The sequence below is a fragment of the Pleurodeles waltl genome, chromosome 9 (assembly GCF_031143425.1).
Source record: "Pleurodeles waltl isolate 20211129_DDA chromosome 9, aPleWal1.hap1.20221129, whole genome shotgun sequence".
NCBI classification, from domain to species: domain Eukaryota; kingdom Metazoa; phylum Chordata; class Amphibia; order Caudata; family Salamandridae; genus Pleurodeles; species Pleurodeles waltl.
In genome coordinates, this window is record NC_090448.1 from 927,449,693 (window position 1) to 927,470,678 (window position 20,986).

Sequence of the window (20,986 nt, forward strand, 5' to 3'; positions counted from 1 at the left end):
CAGTCCTGGGCCCTTGGAAGTGAGTCTCTGTGCTGCAACCCCCAAAAACCAATGCATTGCCAAAGCTGCGCAGATTGGAAACACCTCATTCCTCCTCAACACTGATGCATCAACACTGTTGCTGAGGATGAGGACTTTGCATCACTGACTGAACAGCTCTGGATTGATGCATCACCACCAGGCCTGGTGTGTCATCTTTGCATCACTAGCAGCATGGTTCGACGACAGCGCATCACCTTCATCACAAAAAGTTTGATGCAACACCTCAAGGACATTGCATCAACAACTGTGTGGCTCAAGAATGATGCATCTCCTGGCTGTGTGGATTGGAACTGATGCATTGTCTTTGAATCGCTCTCGATGTCGACTCTACCCTCTAGCCAAGGTTTTTTACAGCGGGCCCTGTGTGAGTCCTGTAGCCAGCCTGCCCTTCATCACAGAGACGGCCTTAACGTTGGATTGACCCTGGTCTAGCACGATATTGCCTCTTTAGATAAGCCTGACTGCTGTGTGCCAAGCTACTAGAGGGTGATCACAGGTTATCTCTAAGTGTATCTAGCTTACCCTGACTAGAGTGGAGACTTTTGGTTTTCCAGAGTGCATACTCTGACAACCAAAAACCCCAGTTCTAACATTGCCTTACTGGGTTGTCAAGCACTTAAATGTTATCTAGTATTGGCTAAAACTTAGTAGGCTCTGCCCTTTAAGTCAAAGTCGGAGATCCTGCTCCTGGACACAGTGGATGCTTCAACCTTTTCTTTTATCTTGCAAGGCTTACCCCGTGAGAATTCCGGAGATACACCTCTTGGGAGTTCTTTTTTTTGGACCTCTCATTTTGACTCCAAGTCGATTCATTCACTATTAGCATTTTTCCTTCTGTATGATAATTGAATGAAATCATCCTCTTTTTGCACCTTTCTCACAAAATATCCATAGTTCTCGAATTGATCATACTTTGCCTGGACTAATTCAAGACCATTAAACAGGGCTTCTAAAAAATCTCTCAAAACACCAAGGAGCCCAGAAGCATGGTTCCTGACTTACTTTTAATCTGAGATATCAAAAACCTATTGCACCTCTCCTTTGGACTCTACACTGGCTGCAAGTCAAAGACATACTAGTCAAAGAAAGATCTCATTGCTTTAAAAACCTGTTTCACAAGGAATTGCATGGCCACCACCCATGAATAACTCACCAAGGTGGTTCTGCAATATCAAAATTGTAAAAAAATAAAACCATTCTCTTCCATGAGAAAGCCTTGCAAGAATACAAAATAGTACAGAAGATGCCTGAAAATGTTGTCTGCCATTTACTTTCCCGATACGAGCATAACTTAGTCCCTGAATCCATAGTACGATTCAGTTGGAACCACAACTCACCTCATGGGGGTAAAACATCTAAAATCAATCTCACCTCCCAGGAGTGCTTTGGCTGCTGCTTGACTATCATAGCCATAACTAAGGCTTTTTGATGTAGCTCCTGCAATCACTAGGAAAACTGACATGATCATGGAAGATGATGTTTAATTTAGTTCTTTTCATGAATTGCTCCAATACCTGCAAACACTTTAATAAACCACGCAAAGCTCTCTAAGGCAGCTACCACCTACAAGATGCACTTAAAGGGTACATGAGTAACACATTTTTGACCTAATGTATGCTGTTCTTCAATGGACTGCATCAGAAAAATAACTTTGCTCCTTCAGCCATTTTTCTCAAATTGTGCTTTAGAATTTATAAATTAATGTGCATTAAAGGCTGAGAAAATGGACTAGTGTTTAACACAGAGCTCATTGTTACCGCGCAAATGGTGTTGATTCTCTCAACTTCATTTTCTCACAGACAAGAAAAGGGCAACATCAGAATGAGTCTTTTATATTTCGAAAAAGGGGATTATTTGAGTGGAGAAAGAGCATTGCTTCGGTAGCCTTTTCCCACAGTTGCCATTTCATTGGTCTTTAGGCACTTGATCAACCGTCTTCTAACAGGACTGGTCTGTTAGAAGCACAACCTTATCTATTAAATCCCCAAACTCCTCTGATTTGAACATAACTTTGCTAAATCACCTTGAGTACGAGTATAATTCTATCCAGTGTTACTGAAATCTGAAATGACTTTATGACGCCCGTCTTCTAAAAAAACGTTAATTATTTATTGTCATAAATTTATGCCCAACTTAACGAGGGCATTATTTTTTAGTGGATTGCATTTAATACAGATGATGTCCAATAAGGTACTGTTCCACATTCAACATTATGCAAGTTCCAATTGTGTGGCGCACTCCCATGTAATTCTTATTTATTTATTGAGTTATTTAGGAAGAATAAGGATTTGATCAGACACTCTAATAAGGTTAATGACGTACATTTGTGATCACTGATTGAGCCACACACTTTAGACAAAGAGTTGCTAATTGGTTCTTTATATCATTTTTTTACGCTAAAAATGTACCTTCATCGTGTCCTTGCTTATTTACATGTGAGTGCCTATAGCTACTACATTACAAATTCCTTACAGAATATATTTCGCTGTCACCTAGTCTCATTTTATTTCTTTTTTTTAGTTAAAATGTGTGTGATTGATAAGAGAGTTTAAAACATTTGAAAGCAACCCATTCACACTGAATTGATGTGATTGGGGCAGGGAACTGCCTCATTAACAGAATAATTGAGCTGTTAGTTAATTGTACTTGCTATTATCGGTAGAAAAGTGTAAAACTCTTCCCAGCAATGATTAGAAGAACAACAAAGACTTAGCATCTTAGATGTGCTTTGTAATTATGCTACTGACACCGTTTTATATTGTGCTGGAATTAGATGGATAATTAGGCAGGCTGGCAGGCAGACAGACGGGCAGACAGGCAGGCAAGCAAAATGGCAAACTTAGCCATGGAGTCAGTCAGACAGCCAGTCGCAGTAGAAATAACTAATACAAAGAATATAGACAGACACTGTGTTTGTGTCTTACCACTGACCTTTACCCACTTCTTGTTAGCACAAATATGATTAGCAAACTCGTCTTATTAGTGGAATATTACTAAGGGACTGATTACGACCTTGGCGGATGGGATACTCGTCACAAACGTGACAGATATCCCGTCCGCCTTATTACAAGTTCCATTACATCCTATGGAACTTGTAAAACGGCGGGCGGGATGTTTGTAAGGGTGTATCTCATCAGCCAAAGTCATAATAGGGCCCTATATGTTTATTACCGATTGTAACATAACCAAACCTTATTTAACAACTATTTTGTTGTTGTGGGTTTTATTTGAGAGCCGACTAATTACACCTTTCCATTAGTCACCCTAAAAAGTCTAGGCCGGCCATCAAGATAGACGGTGGACCAAACTCCCTAGAAAATACAGTACCGTCTGACTACTTGCTCGTCAGTGACTGTTGAAGCAAAAAAAAAAAAATCATTTTCTTGAGGAGCTTCGGAGACATTTTCTGGGGGTTTGCCCTCTTTAAGTGCACGTTTCTTTCATCGTACCTCAGAAACAAATCTGTGTTCATATATGCTAATTAAAACAGAATTAATTGCTCCTTTGAGGCGTCAGACCAATTAAAATCAGATGTGCCTGTATGATGAACATCATGTGACTGCCCTGAATTAAAGCACGCATGGGGTAAAAGGTGGCATTGTAAAAACATAACATTGTCATTGATTGCGCTCCAATCAGATAGGCCAAAAAGTACAAGAGTGAGATACTGAAGTGATCCCCCCATGAAACTGCTTAGATTCAGTCACATTTTGCCATCTGTACTAGCTGTCAAAAGGTAGTTTAAGAACTGTACGAAACTACAAAGGGAGTCTGGATATATGGATTATACTTGGTAAAACTAGTTTTTTCAGCAGGTTATTTTTACCATTTCATACAGAGAGCATGGCCTCTGACCGCTTGTTTATGTCTTTCCATGTTGGCCTTTCACAGAAGCACAAGGCTAATTTTGTGCTCCAGTGACCAACAAAGGGAATTTGTCAATTTATTCAAAAGGGGAGGAAAGTCAGTGTGTTTAGGTTTCCCAGCTGAGCTTAACCCTCCCTCTTTCCATTTCGTTGTCATAAATACAAAAGATTTCTGGATTTTCTTTTCTTCAGTGGCTGCTAATTAAAAATGCTTCGTGTATGTACTTGGATTTGCAAAGTGGGTTGATGTTTGCATTTGTGAAGAGCTCCACCACAAGTGTTGCTGCATTATTTTTAAAACAAATAAAAGCATACATGAACATAATAGAAAGGCACTTAGAGTTCCACAATGAAGGCAGAGTGCTTGTTCTGTACTAAGAACTACACTCTAAAACTATGTGTTATACAAACACTTTCTATGCTTGGCCTTCAACTGCTGAAATAATTATGTTGGTCAAAGAAACTCCTGAAATTAATATAGATACAAAATCCTAATGGATGTGGGGGAAACTGTAATAACGACCCGAGCGTTCTATGTGAAAGTGCAAGCAGAATTCTCAACACACTTTGGGTTAATGCTGTATAAGAATTAAGAACTATGTAAAATACATCATTATTTTCAAGACAAACCCAAAGAATATATGTTGGTTCGGTGTCTTATTAACGTGCCTTCAATGGCTGTTTTACATCCTAATTCATTTGAAGCACCATACAATGCTTTCCTAAAAACATACAGATGGCTAGTGTTTCTGAAAGAAAGCGAACAGAACTTTATCAACATAGCTTTCCTTGAATAAAAGTCATTCACATTTATATTGAAAGGATAATGGACTTTTTCAAGGACACCAGAATTGTTTGTTCGCAGACTAATTCATATTTATATTCTTCACTGTGCGGTAACCTACGTCCACATGATACCCTTTAGTGGATAATACAGGTCATATAATCACATCACAAGATAGCTAATAATGGTTTTAATGTGACAGAGGATTGATTAAGAAATTACTGCTAAATATGGCAGCAATGGTCGCTGCTGGGTCCTCTACTAGCAACAGGTTGTGCCTTAGTTAGAGGCTGGGCTGCAAACCTGCGGAATAATTGTCATTAATATTGTTACTTCTGGTCATTTTCACACCTAAATTGTGGCAATATAATGCTGACTATAACATCTTCTATAGTTTCAGCTGAAGAGTAGTTTTATTTGTACCACTCCCAGTAATTAAAGGAAATGTTAGTATGTTTGTTGAGAAGAAGCAATATCCGGTACTCCATTTCCAGACATATTTTTTACTACTCTACATCATCAATGAAAGGGTTCATAATGACCCTAAAAATGTTTTGATGTAATTCCCTATTACATTAATCTCTTCGTGTGTTCTTCAAATTGAGGCACCGGCGTAAACTCATGAGCTTAATGGACTTTGATAGTTACAAATTACTTACTTGGAAGTATGATGGGCCTGTTCAAGAAGTGAGGAGCACATTGACATGGAAAGCTACAAAGAGTTTGCTGTCATTGGTGGGATGAACCTCTCCCTGGCCACCCTGACTACCTTTTATACTTAGATCATTATATGTATTCAATTTTGACTGCAATTGTGTGGCCGTAGTACCTTTCTACTATTGTAAGATGTTGGCCATGGCTTATTTTCACACATCTTTAGGCTTCTAATGCAATACATTTTAATGACAATATAATAGGCAACATTTATCAGTTTACAGTATTTGTGCCCTACGGTGACTATACAGTAAGCAACGCTATGCAAAAATATGGTATTGTGTGTTTAGCCAATGATAACATAAAAGTCAACTATAATACACATTTGTTGATAACTATTTAGGACTTTAATTTTTGCCCAATGATAAGGAGCAGTACTTTCTCATGTATATGATTTCTTAGTATTGTATAATATTTGTGAAAATAGTAGAGCAGTCTGAATGTTAATGGTGATTAGATGACCTGTAGCCTCACTGCTCTATTGTAGCAAAATATATTATATACGGGTGTACAAAGTTGTGAAGACCAATGAATTGCATCTCTGCTCAACTATAATAAAACTATAGATAGCTATCCACACACTTAAAAAAATGTGGGAATGGTAAGGGCCTCAGGTCGGCTGGTGCTACTTGGCAGCCAATGAGCCCCTCACTTGCTACAAGCCCCTCATTTGCCTCCACTGAAATTCCTGGTCGCCCATCTACAAAATCACCCAAACCACTAAGGTGCATTGCTTGCTTGGTACACCTAAATGACCCACCATCTGTATTCCCTCAGGTTGGTTATAGATTGGCCATGTATCTGGAATGCACCTGAGCAATCCCAGCTGCCTTATTCAATTTCTGGGTGTGAGTGTGCGTACACCTTTGTGTTTGTGAATGGATGGGTATGAATATGTGTGTGTATCTATGTGCTTTTAAATGGGCGGATGTGAATGTGTGCGCACATGCAAACTTGTGAATGCCTGGATGTGACTTAGGCCCTCATTACAACCCTGGCGGTAAATTCCGCTTACTGCTGTGCCAACGGCTGCCAACAAACCGTGACCGCGGTGGTATTATGACCTACACAGAGAAATCTGCCACTATTCAGACACCCACACAAGTCCACCAGACCAAAGGTCAGTGATAAACTGGCGATAGCAAAACCCACATCGTCTCGCCCAACAGGAATACGCCCACAGTATCACAATCCATTAATCAACGTGACGGTCTTTCAACCGTGGTAAACCATTGGCGGTACACACCACTGCGCTCAAAATACACACACACATTCAAAACACAACCACATTGGGCAATTCAAAGTACACACACCTGACACACATACACACACCACACCCACACACTCATACCACTATAAAACACACACCCACATTACCTACAACCCCATACAGCGAACAATTTTGAAGAAGCAGAGAGAGAGAAAAGCAAAGAGCACACCATCATCCAGAGGCACAGGTCACCATCACACATACATCATCCACGCACTTCACATCACACACCCCAACACATCACCCCACACATCACCTCACACATCACCTCACACATCACTCACACCACATCATGGCACCTCAAAGGCACCCCAGGTTTTCTGAGGAGGAGCTCAGGGTCATGGTGGAGGAAATCATCCGGGTAGAGCCACAGCTATTCGGATCACAGGTGCAGCAGACGTCCATTGCAAGGAAGATGGAGCTATGGCGGAGAATCATGGATAGGGTCAACGCAGTGGGACAGTATCCAAGAACCAGGGATGACATCGGTAAGAGGTGGAGCGACCTACGGGGGAAGGTACGTTCCGTGGTATCAAGACACCAGACTGCCGTACAAAGGACTGGCGGTGGACCCCACCTCCTCCCCAAAACTAACAACATGGAGGAGCAAGTCTTGGCGATCATGCATCCTGAGGGCCTCGCAGAAGTAGCAGGAGCAATGGACTCTGGTAAGTTAACTCTTCACTACTACATCCCCCACCCTACCTGCATGCCATCACTAACTCCTACCCCTACCCTCACCCCCATCACTCCACCAACTCACACATACCCAACTATCACAACCCACCCATCCCAATTCCAAGCCCTGCATGGAACAACAATGCATGGACACCCATCACAGACCTGCATGGACACCCATCACCCAATGCCCAATAGAGAGACTCACCCAGGCCACAAATTGACCACTCACACAAGGCCAAGGCGACAGTGCAAGCACATTAATACAGGGAAAAACATCCATTGCACAAGATGGCACACACAGATACAATAACAATGCATTTACATCCCAACAGGACCCCTACCCAACATCACCGGACAGGAGGTGCCAGCCATATCCAGTCCCCCCACAGAAGAGGTCCACAGTGATGACAGCAGCTCTGCACGTCTGGATCACGATAACCAGCCTGGCCCATCTGGGACCTCTGGACAGTTGGTTATCCTGCCACAGTCACAAACCACCACAGAACCTCCCCCTCAGGAAACACCACCACAGCACCCACCCAGTGGGCCCATGCCACTGTACCCAGGACACGTCTATCAGCAGTATGTCCACCGCTACAGGGACCCAAGGCAAACCCACTAACCCAGGACGATCAGGGACCTGGGGTCAGTGGCATTGGGCACACGGTTCATGGGACAGAGGCACAGGACAACAGGGAAGCTGGGAGGACTGCTGTGTGACAGGAGGAGGACAGGCCCAGGGAACCGACCCTCCATGAGGCACTCTCCAACATCATGGGAGCATACCACCATTCCCAGGGGACCATGGGCACGGTACTGGCCAAGTTTCAGGAGACCCAGCGGCTGCAGGAGGGACAGTACATGGGGATCAGGGATGACCTCACAAAAATCTACACTATCCTGGTCACCATAGCAGGGGTGCTGGCTGATATGGGCAATACCATGAGGGAGGCAGTGTCACAACAAAGGGCCCCGGACACTAGCCAAACCAGGGAACAGCCTTCCACCTCCACCGGCGCTAGTGGACAGGAGGCACTGCCACAGGACCAACAGTCCACCAGAACCCCACCCCCTGCAGAAGGAGAACCACCCCACAAACGGTCCCTGCGATCCAGGCAGAAGACAGAGAACATTGCAAAGACCCCTGCCAGGAAAAAAGACTCTCCTGATTGTCACCCTTCTATCCCACTATGTCATCCTGTCCAAATTGAACTGCCACTACTCCCCTTCCTATGCCCCATTGAACAATGCACCTGTGATACCAAGAGACTGGATTCTACTGTGGACCTTCCTCCACCATCATCCCAGCCCCTTGCACATACCCCTAAACTCATTAGCCCCTAAATAATCACAAACCAATCTGGAGTCAGTCTGATCTTTCACAAATGTATAATGACAACATTAGCAACAATAGCAATGTGAATGTTTATTTATTCATACCAATGTATGACAGTTGTTGGCCAGCAGTACACATAGCAGAAGGCAGAATGTGGTACCCAGATCTGAAAAATGGAAATCCAAAGTGAACAGTCAGTGTCCATAGACAGAAGTTAAAAAGCTGACTTGTACAATGTCCTACAGTATTCTGAAATGTGAGGAGGAGTTACAGTCTCTTACCTGTCACTGGAAGTATTGCATGATGATGTTCAGTCTGTTGTCAATATCTTCTTCCTCTGACTCCTCTTCTTCACTGTCTACAGGCTCCACTGCTGCCACAAGACCATCACCAGGCTCATCCTCCTGCAGAAAAGGCACCTGACATCTCAATACCAGGTTGTGCAACATGCAGCATGCCACGATTATCTGGAACACCTTCTTCGGTGAATAGTATAGGGAGCCACCTGTTAGATGGAGGCACCAGAATCTGGCCTTCAGGAGGCCGAACGTCCTCTCAATAATACACCTAGTTCGACCATGTGCCTCAGTGTAGCGGTCCTCTGCCCTTGTCCTGGCATTCCTCACTGGGGTCAGTAGCCATGAGAGGTTGGGGTAACCAGAGTCACCTTCAAATTCAGAGGAATACCTGTTAGACACACACTAACTCTTAGGGATTACCTCATACCCAGATACCTACTCATACTGTGTGGGGACCTTCGGCTCACCTATTAGCCACACCCAATACCTCTGGAGTTGCCCCATCACATAAGGGATACTGCTATTCCTCAAAATGTAGGCATCATGCACTGAGCCAGGATACTTGGCATTCACATGGGAGATGTATTGGTCTGCCAAACACACCATTTGCACATTCATTGAATGGTAGCTTTTTCTATTTCTGTACACTTGTTCATTTCTGCGGGGGGACAAATGCCACATGTGTACCATCAATGGCACCAATGATCTCGGGGATATGTCCGAGGGCATAAAAGTCAGCCTTCACTGTGGGGAAATCCTCCACCTGAGGGAACAGGATGTAGCTGTGCATGTGTTTCAGCAGGACAGACAACACTCTGGTCAACATGTTAGAAAACATTAACTGAGACATCCCTGATGTCATGGCCACTTTTGTTTGAAATTAGCCACTTGCCAGGAAATGGAGCACTGACAGGACCTACACTAGAGGGGGGATTCCTGTGGGCTTGCTGGTAGATGAGATCAGCTCTGGCTCCAATTGGGCACACAGGTATTGGATTGTGGCATGATCAAGTCTGTATGTGATTATAATATGTCTGTCTTCCATTGTTGAAAGGTTCACCAGGGGTCTGTACACCGGAGGATGCCGCCATCTCATCATCTGCCCCAGCGGTTGTAGCCTATGGAGGAGAACGGTGAGCAGAGGGTTATTTACCACATAGGTTGCACAACTGTGTCTGCAGTAAAGTTAGTAAATCCGTGTGTGCAGTAGTTTGTCCGTATATGTGCAAAAATATGCTGTGATGAAGTTAGGTGCCATGCCATGTGCCCCTCTGAAATGGCGGCTTCCTGGCTTGTGAGGAAGTACAAGAGAAATGAGGTCACTGCGCTGGCATTGTGTAGCGTCGGGGTAGGCGGTCCAAGACCGCCACGCAACTCAGCATTGGTTATCATTGGGCCCTATGGGTTCCAGGAGCCAATGGCCATGTACGCCGGCGGTGACGGTCGCGGACGTGACTGCCATTTTCTATGTGTTCACTCACTTGATACCTGACCTTCAACAGGAGAGGACCTACACTGCAAGTGCTGCTGTGACCTCAGTCTGGAAGTGACAATGGCTCGAGTGTCTGGGGAAAGGGTCCCTGCCTTCACAACGGAGGAGTTGGATAAACTGGTGGATGGGGTCCTCCCCAGTACACGCTACTCTACGGTCCTTCAGGCAAACAGGTGAGTACACTGTGAGCATGATGCGTGGGCAATGCCTGTTTGGCGTGGTGTGGATAGAAGACACATGTTGGGGGGGGCTGAGGGCTGCATGTGAGGATGGGCAGTGTCTGTGTGAGTAATTTTCTTTGCTCCTGTACCTTTCCTCTAGGTCAGTGCCCACCAGAAGAAGGGTATTTGGCAGGAAGTGCAGACCCTAGGGGTCTATCATAGACGGAGCACCCACTGCCACAAGAGATGGGAGGAACTGTGCCGCTGGAGCAAGAAGATGGCGGAGGCCCAGCTGGGGCTGGCCTCCCAATGTCGAAGGGGTGCCCGTCGCACCATGACACCCCCTGATGTTCCTCATCCTGGTGGTGGCCTATCCTGAGTTGGATGGGTGCTTTAGGGCATCACAGCAGCCAAAAGGGGGTGAGTACAGTTTCAGAAAGCTGACTTAGCGTGGTTTAGGAACAAGCTGGGAGGGGGGGTGGGCTGTGGGTGCCCCTAGGCCAGGGCGATCATGCCAGGGTAGCTCCCTTGTTTTCAGGCTCCGATGTACCCCTACCCCAATGGTACTATTGGACAGCTACTAGTGTGCAGGCTCCTGTGGGTGTCAAGTGTGCATATGTTGGCGTTAGGCATTATACCCCATGGGGGGGTGACTACCATAGTGACTGGTTGGGCAAGGCCTAGTGCACAGGACAGCTCTGTGTGTGTCCGCCAATGGTAGTGGTGTTGCTGGCATTGACCATGCGTGTCCTCTGTCTTCCCCCTTCTTGTTTTTTTCACCGTGTCCTTGTGTGCATTAGCATCATCTGCAGAGGAGCAGAGGCACCGGCGATGGAGGCAGCTGCATTCCATATGGCCCAGGAGGGTGAATCAACGGAGGGTGAAAGCACTAGTGGGACGGAGGGCGAGGGGAGCTCCAGAAGGGACAGGAGGGGATACCAGCGACAGCGACTCATCCTCTGATGGAAGCTCCCTGGCGGTGGCGGACACCTCTGTGCCCACCCCAACAACAGGTACAGCCGCCACCCCCCCTACCAGCACCGCCATCCCAGCAGCCCCTCAGCGAGTTTCCTGTGCCCGCTCACCCAGGAGGGTGGGCATCTCCTTTGCCCCTGGCACCTCAGGCCCTGCCTCAGTCAGCCCTGCTGCCCTCAGTGAGGAGGCTATTGTCCTCCTGTGATCCCTCACTGTTGGGCAGTCAACCATTCTGAATGCCATCCAGGGTGTTGAGAGGCATTTGCAGCAAACAACTGTTTACCTAGAGGGCGTTCATTCTGGTTGGCAGCCCAACAGAGAGCATTTCAGGCTCTGGCCTCAGCACTATTGGCAGCAATTGTCCCTGTGTCCAGCCTCCCCCTCCTACTTCCACTACCCAGACCCAATCCCCTCCACCTGAGCCTATCCCAAGCACACCATCAGACCAGCATGCACACATCAACACACAAAAGTGGCTCAGGAAAACATAAGCACCACACATCCCATAGGCACTCACACAAGCACCATACTCGTGCACACATACCTATATCCACTTCCTCCACTGTGTCCCCCTCCTCCACATCCTCCACCTCCCTCCCAGTCTCGTCTCCACTCACACCTGCTTACACTACATCATCAGCCACTGCCTCCATCACCAGCATGTCCATCACAACCCACCGCTCACGTGCAATCACCACCCCCACTACCATTTACCCTTCCCCTATGTCCTCTCCCAGTGTGTCTGTGAGCCCTCCTCCCAAAGTACACAAATGCAGGAACACACATACCCAACAGCCATCCACTTCACAACAGCCTCAAGCCCATGCACGTTCACCCAAACTCAGCAGATGTACCCCTCCTATAACCACTACCTCTTCCTCCACTTCCACACCCTCTCCATCTTCCTGTCCCAGTGTGTCTAAAAACCTTTTCCTAGCTAGCATTAACCTCTTCCCTACACCTCCCCCCGTCCTTCCCCGAGGGCCAGGACGTCTAGATCCCAGCCCAGCACCTCGGCCACCAAATCTACATCCGCTGTGGTCCCTGCAAGTCCGGGAGGCTCAAAGGGGGCACCCGTCAGAGCTGCCAGTATGCCACCTACAGATATGAAGGACCACCCTATCCCGCCACCTGCAAAGGTCAAGAAGGGCCCGGCTTCCAGCAAGGAAAAGTCACACCACCCACCCAGCAAAGCCTCGCCCAAACACAAAGAAGACAGTGCCAAGGTCCCTGCAGCGACTGCCAAGGTGGGGAAGGGCCACAAGACAAAGGGCAAGTCACCTCAGGTCACGATGCCTCCTGGTGAGGGGCTGGTGACCACCATTTCCTCAGGGATGGCAGCGACCTGCACCACACTCACAACCGCCGATCCGACTGCCACCTGCACCGCCACTTGCACCACCACCTGCACCGCTGCTGCCACGTCAGTCTGCAGCATCCTCCCCAAGGATCAGCCATCCGAGGCTGCCGTAGATGGTATGGTGTCTCCCTCCACCACAACAGACACTTGCAACACGACCAGCACCGGCAGCATCTCAGCCGCAGCCACCACCAACTGCATCACCATCTGCACCACCACGTGCCCAGCTTTTACCACTCAGTCGGACGTCAGCAGCATCCCCAGTGGATAGCCGTCAGAGTCTGTAGGTGAGATCCTAGACCCTGGACACGCCACTTGAGGCACCACCTCCAGCACTGGCATAACCAGCAGTTGGCAGCCTAAGTCGCCGCAGGATGGCGTGTAGCTCTGCCTCCATGGAGTATCATGCTACCTGTTCCAGGTACATCACGTGGCTCAGACACCCAGGTGAGAGGATGTAAACTACCACACCCAGGTGCAGCATCACTGGGCACAAAGCCCCCTCCAGAACCAGTGGAAAAATGCATCCACTCACCCAGTCCTCGGCAGGATGAAGCACTCTGGGTACAAAGCCCCCTCCAGAACCAGTGGAGAAATGCATCCACTCACCCAGTCCTTGGCAGAATGAAGCACTCTGGGCACAAAGCCCCCTCCAGAACCAGTGGAGAACTGCATCAACTCACCCAATCCTTGGCAGGATGAAGCACTCTGGCCAAAAAAGCCCCTTCCAGCACCAGTGGTGAAATGCACCCACTCACCCAGTCCTTGGCAGGATGAAGCACTCTGGGCACAAAGACCCCTCCAGAATCAGTGGAGAAATGCATCCACTCACCCAGTCCTTGGCAGGATGAACCACTCTGGGCACAAAGCCCCCTCCAGAACCAGTGGAACATGTCACCCACTAGAGAGACTGTGGCTTTGCACTCCCAAGGACCAAGCAGTGGACAACCCACCCATTTGCGAGACATGCGAGACTGTGGATTTGCACTCCCCAGGACCAAGCAGTGGGCAAACCACCCACTTGAGAGACTGTGGCTTTGCACTCCCCAGGACCAAGCAGTGGTCAAACCACCCACTATAGAGACTTGAGAGACTGTGGCTTTGCACTCCCCAGGACCAATCAGTGGACAAACCACCCACTAGAGAGACTGTGGCTTTGCACTCCCCAGGACCAAGCAGTGGGCAACCCACCCACTTGAGAGACTTGAGAGACTGTGGCTTTGCATTCCCTAGGACCAACCAGTGGGCAAACCACCCACTAGAGAGACTGTGGCTTTGCACTACCCAGGACCAAGCAGTGGGCAAACCACCCACTTGAGAGACTGTGGCTTTGCACTCCCCAGGACCAGGCAGTGGACATGGAACCCCATCGAGGAGCAGTGGTGTCATACCATCTTCCGGCTGAGGTCCCCCTCCTTCCCTTCTCCCTGAGGTGCCTGGTTTTTTTCCGACCTGATGCCCCTGCAGTGTTCTCTCCATTTTGAGGCAGGTCTCATGTGTGGGCTTCGCCTATGCTTTTTGGGACCACAGGTCCACAGACATTAACAAGGGACAGTGTACAGCCTTGTGTACTTAATGTAAATATTTGTGTATACTGATTATTTGCTTTTCTCTTGATATATCTGATTTTTCCAATATAACACTGTTTAGACTCATTTCCTTTTGTCTTTGCATTCTTCCAGGGGGTGATGGGGTGTATCTGTAATGTTGTTGGATATGTTTGTGTCTATGGTGTTGTGGGTGAGGGTGGGGGGTGGGGGTGTTGCATGCCGCGTGTGTGTGTTACTCTCTTTTCTCTCATCCCCTCCCTGTGTGCTAGGTGCAGTACTCCCCGTCGTCGCCGCCGCCTTCTTTTCTACTTCATGGTGTATTAGTAGATACACCAACATGGGTAGGATCTGCAATTCGGGCTCCATGGCTTCCTGGTTCTTCGTGGAGTGTCGAGAGGTGAGTGGTTCCCCTTCGTTGTTCAGTTTCCGCCATGCTTTTGATGTTGTTGGTACCGCCCCGGAAAAGCTGGCAGATTGGTGCCTTGTAATAGTGTGTGCTGTACATTGTCTTCCGCCTGTCTGTTTTATGCGGTGACCGCCGCAGTGTTTGTTGCTACCGCCATGGTGGTCGGAGTGTGAAAGTGACAGTCTGTTTCCGCCATGGTCATGATCCCATTTTTTTTGCCGCCGGCCTGTTGGAGGTTTTACCGCTGCTTTAACACCGACTGCCAGAGTTGTAATGAGGGCCTTAGTGTGCTTGTGGATGGGTGGAAGTGATTGTGTGTTTACCTGTCCATCCCAATACTTTTGCCTGTTACTAACTGCAACTGCATAAGAGATTGTGCATGGTATGAAGCATCCCCTTCTGTTCATTAGGAGGAAATAATAATTCACTGGGATTTCAGTGACCATATAAATGAATGAGGGCCAAGTCTGAAGTCCTTTACAAGGTCTGAGTACGTGGTATTTTAGTCCTTATAATACATAGGCCCTCATTACAACCCTGGAGGTTGGTGTAAAAGTGGCAGTAATATCGCCAACGGACTGATGGTAATTACCGCCAAATAATGAGCATGGCGGTGAGAACTCAGATAGACAGCCACTTTACCACGCCGACCGCCAGGGCGGAAACAACAGCCACCATGGTGGTAGCCTCCCACAGCCAGGCGGAAGTCAATGTCCCGCCCACCACATTACAACAACACAATCTGCCACCTTTTCGGTGGCGGTACCAACGACATCAAAAGCCTGGTGGAAACACTGCACAGAAGGCAAAGGACTCACCATTGGAGACACAGGGAACAACCACGCCACCAGGGGACGCGAGCTGCATGTCTTCCCCATGCTCTTCTATGTGCTGCTCCACAACGTGCACCAACAACTGGGAAGACGACGACAGTGAGTACAGCCGCCTAGCACACAGGGGAGGCGGAAGTAAAAAGAGAGTGACACACACATCCACAACAACCCCCCCAACCTCAACACCATACACACTATCAGCTTCAGTACTAAAACATATTTACCCCGTACCTCGGATAAATAATGCAAGGACAACAGGAATTTACAAAAGCGAGTGTAATAAGATCAACACAGTATAAATGACAAATATGCAATGTAACAAATATATACAATTGTACAGTTCCAGGGACACTGCCCAGTCCTCAGTGTGTGTGGGCCACAGGGCCACAGGCCAAGGTCCAAGGCCCCACTTGTCACCTGCCTCAACACGGAGAGAACACTGCAGGGGCATCAGTTGGAAAATAGGCTGGCACCACAGGGGGACGGGGGACGAGTGAGCACCTCTGCCGGGAGATGAAACAGGACCACTGGTTATGGAGGGGGCAACATGCCCTGTGCTTGGTCCTGGGGAGTGCAAGGCCACAGTCTCTCAAGTGAGTGACTTGCCCACATGCTATGGAGGGGGCAACGTGCCCTGTGCTTGGTCCTGGGGAGTGCAAGGCCACAGTCTCTCAAGTGGGTGACATGTCAACATGCTCTGTATGGGGCATTGTGCCCTGTGCTTGATCCTGGGGAGGCTGGGGTTGGTAGGTGTCTGACCCACTGGTTCTGGATGGGGTATCGTGCTCTGTGCTCTTGATCCTGGGGAGGCTGGGGTTGGTGGGTGTCTTACCCACGGGTTCTTGAAGGGGCATCGTGCCCTGTGCTCTTGATCCTGGGGAGTACAAGGTCACAGTCTCTTAGTTGGGTGTCATACCCACTGGATTTGCAGGGGGCAGGCCGCACAGCAGCCCATGGAGGCAGGACTACATACCGTCCGCCGGTGGTGACGGCTGCTCAGTGGTGGCAGTGGTGACAGTGGTGGTGGTGCTGCTGGTGGGGGGAGGCTCCAGCCCATCCACTGCGGTCTCGGACGGCTGCCCACTGGTGGTGGTGCTGCTGCTGGTGGGGGAGGCTCCAGCTCATCACCTGCAGCCTCGGACGGCTGCCCACTGGTGGTGGTGGTGCTGCTGATGCGGGTGGGGGAGGCTCCAGCCCATCCCCTGCAGCCTCCGAGGGCTGCACAACCATGGTTGGTGTTTGGGGCTCCGTCAGAGTCCCTGCTCCAGGCACCGTGTCAATCCTACCTGCTGGTGCTGGCTCCTTGCTCTTCCTGCCAGCAGCTGGTGCTGGCTCCTTTCTCTTTCTGCCAGCAGCTGGTACTGGCTCCTTGCTTTCCCTGCCAGCAGCTGGGGCAGGCTCCTTGCCCTTCCTGGCAGCAGCTGGGGGATTCTCCCTGCCCTTCCTGGCAGCTGCTGGTGCAGGCTCCTTGCGCTTCCGGGCAGCAGCTGCGGCAGGCTCCTTACCCTTAAGGCTGCCAGCTGCTGGCTCCTTCACCCTCAGGACATGTGCCCTGAATCCTTTCCCACCACGAGTGGGTGTGGTGACTACTGAGCCTGTGGACTTGGTAGCTGAGGTGCTTGCCTGGGTTTTTGCCACCCTGGCCAGACATGAAGGACAGGGAAGAAGGGGAGGGATGAGGTCAATGGTGGATAGGAAAAGCTTTTTAGGGACATTGGGGCGGGAAGAGGGAGAAGGTTTGGGAGTGGAGGAAGAGGGAGTGGTTGTAGGAGGTGTCTGTCTGCTGATTTTGGGTGCAGGTGCATTGGCTGGATTCTGTTGTGAGTTGGATGGCTGTTGGGTGTCTGAGTGCTTGCATTTGTGTACTTTAGGAGGGGGGCAGACACAGTGGGAGAGGACAGAGGGGACGTGTGCATGGCTGTTGTTGATGTATGTGCCAGTAAGGTGTGTGTTCTGCTTGGTGTGGTGATGCTGGTAGTGGATAAGGATGTATTGCATGCTGGTGTGAGTGTACATGGAACTGGGAGGGGGTGGAGGAGGAGGATGAGGGGGAGACAGTAGAAATTCTGGATGTTGGTATGTCTGCATCTGGGTGGTGTTTGTGTGAGTGCCTGTGGGATGATGTGTGGTGCTTGTGTTTGCCTGTGCCACTCTTGTGTGTTGTCTTGTGTGCCTGCTTGTCTGCCTGTGTGCTTGGGATAAGTTGGGGTTGAGGGGAATGGAATTGGGAAGAGGAAGTTGGAGGGGGGAGGGTGGAAACAGGGACAATGGCTGCCATCATAGAGGAGGCCAGTGCCTTGATCGATCTCTGTTGGGCCGCCAAGCCAGTATTAATGCCCTCCAGAAATGCATGTGTCTGTTGCATCTGGGCTGCCAGCCCCTAGATGGAATTCACAATGGTTGACTGCCCTACAGAGATGGAACTCAGGAGGTCAATAGCCTTCTCACTCAGGGCATCAGGGCTAACTGGGGCAGGGCCTGAGGTACCTGAGGCGAAGGAGATGTCCACCCTCCACAACTCGCTGAAGGGCTGCTGGGAGGGCGGTGCTAGTACGTGGTGGCGGCTATACCTGTAGCTGGGGTGGTCACAGAGGTGTCCACCACCACCAGGGAGCTTCCATTGGAGGAGGTATCTGTGTCTGAACTGCCCCCTCCAGTCTCCACTGTGGTGCTCCCTCACGCACCGTCCCACTGGTGCCCTCACCATTGGTGGACTCTGCCTCCTGGGTCCTGTGGTATACAGCTCCCTCCATTGCCAGTGCCCCTGCTTCTCCACCAGATGATGCTAATGCACACAAGGACAGGGTGACAAAACAAAAAGGTGGGGAAGAGACAAAGGGGCAAAGGATACACTTGGTCAATGGCTGCACCAACACCACCATTGGCGTACACACCACCCTCACAAACAGGGAACAGCCCTACACACTATGCATTGCATTACCAGATATATTGCTAGCCACCAAGGCATGGGGAGGGGCACACACCACCAAATGCAGTACACCTGGGACCCACGCAGCCCTGACCAGTATTGGACACCTACGAGCTAGGTAGCAGGATTATCCCTTTAGGGCCCTCATGTGCCAATCCTGTTCCAGATAGGCCACCGCTGGTATGCGGGCCATCAGGGGGTTCATGGTTCAACAGGCACCCCTTCGTCATTGGGAGGCCATCCCCAGCTGGGCCTCTGCCATCCTCCATGCCCAGCATCTCAGGTCCTCCCACTGTTTCCGACAGTGGGTGCTCCGCCTGCCGTAGACCCTCAGGGTCCGCACGTCCTTGGCAATGGCACGCCATATAACCTTCTTTTGATGGTCGCTGACCTGCAGAGGAAATACACACAGGAAAATAGTATCAGTCAGACAGTCCTGCCTGTTACACTTTTGGCCCACCATACACCTTCACATCACCATTTACACACACATGGCCCAGCACACAACCAATACGCTGTCCAGAGGACATCCACTCACCCCCCTACACAAGGCCTTCACACGCACTACTCCACGCATCCATGTCACATGCATCTTGCCCACAGTGTATGCCCATTACAGCAGTCCAAACTGGAGTAGGATCCCATCAACCAGTAGCCCAAACTCCACCGAGGTGAAGGCAGTGGTCCTTTCCCCTGTCACACGGGCCATGGTAGGTTCCAGACAGAGGTCACAGCAGCACATGCAGTGTGAGTCCTTTACTGTTGAAGGTCACATAGCAAGTGAGTGACCAGATAGAAAATGGCAGTCACGTTAGTGGCGGTGCAAACCGTCACCGCCGGCGTGCATCACCATTGGCCACTGTATCCCATAGGGCCCAATGTTAACCAATGAGGAGTTGCATGGCGGTTCCCGACCGCCTCCCACAACGGAGCACAACGTCAGTGGAATTACCTCACTTCCATCTGTCCCTCCATACAGGAAAGGTGGACACCATTTCGGGAGGGGGGCAGGCCCTGGATAATAACTGCATCACTGTTAAAATCTGGACATATAGGAAAATTTTCACTGGCCCATTACAAATTGACCTCATGCATTGTACTGTTGTATCCCCATTGTTCAGTTTGTGACTGGCTCCTCACTCTTTTGCCACTTAGCTTGCTACTGCTGCGGATGAATAGGAGATGGAGACATACCCCTGTGTACAGACCCCTGGTGGACTTGGCAACAATGAGGATAGGCACATTATCCTCATGTATAGACTTGACAGGGCCACAATCACAGAGCTGTGTGCCCTATTGGAGCCTGACTTGATATCTGCTATCCGTCACCCCACTGGGATCCCCGCCTCTTGTGCAAGTTCTATCATTCCTCCATTTCCTCGCAACTGGTTATTTGCAAGTGACAGGAGGCTTGGCAGCAGGAATATCACAGCCAATGTTCTCAATAGTGCTGACCAGAGTGTTGTCTGCCCTGACACATGTGCAGCTACATTGTTTTCCCCCGGGTGGAGGATTTGGCCACAGTGAAGGCTGACTTTTATGCAATGGGACATGTCCCCAACATAATTGGGGTGATTGATGTAACACCTATTGCATTTGTCTCCCCCGTCAAAATGAACAGGTGTTCAGAAATCGTAAGAGTTTCCACTCCATGAATGTACAGATGGTGTGCTTGGAGGACCAGTACATCTCCCATATCAATGCTAAGTATCCTGGGTCAGTGCATGATGCCTTTATCTTGAGGAATAGCAACATCGCAAATGTGATGGGCCAACTACAGAGGCACAGAGTGTGGCTAATAGGTACGCTCTGGTCCCCACCTAGTATATGTTAGTGTATGAGTATGGTGTGGCCCATATGGGATAGTGTGTGGCTAATTGTTGTCCCTCGATATTTGCAGGTGATTCTGGTTACCCCAACCTATCATGGCTACTGACCCGATCCCTGTGAGGAATGCCAGGACAAGGGCAGAAGAACGTTACAATGAGGCACAAGGGCGAACCGGAAGGATAATAGAAAGAACCTTTGGCCTCCTGAAGGCCAGGTTTCGGTGCCTCCATCTAACAGGTGGATCCCTGTACTACTCACCAAAGAAGGTCTGCCAGATAATAGTGGCATGCTGCATGTTGCACAACCTTGCCCTGAGACACCATGTTCCTTTTCTGGAGGAGGAGGAGGCTGGAGATGCCGGTGTGGCAGATGTGGACCCCGTGGACTGTGAGGATGAGGAGGTAGAGGATGAGGACAACAGAACAGCAGTGATACGACAACACAATACCAATGACACA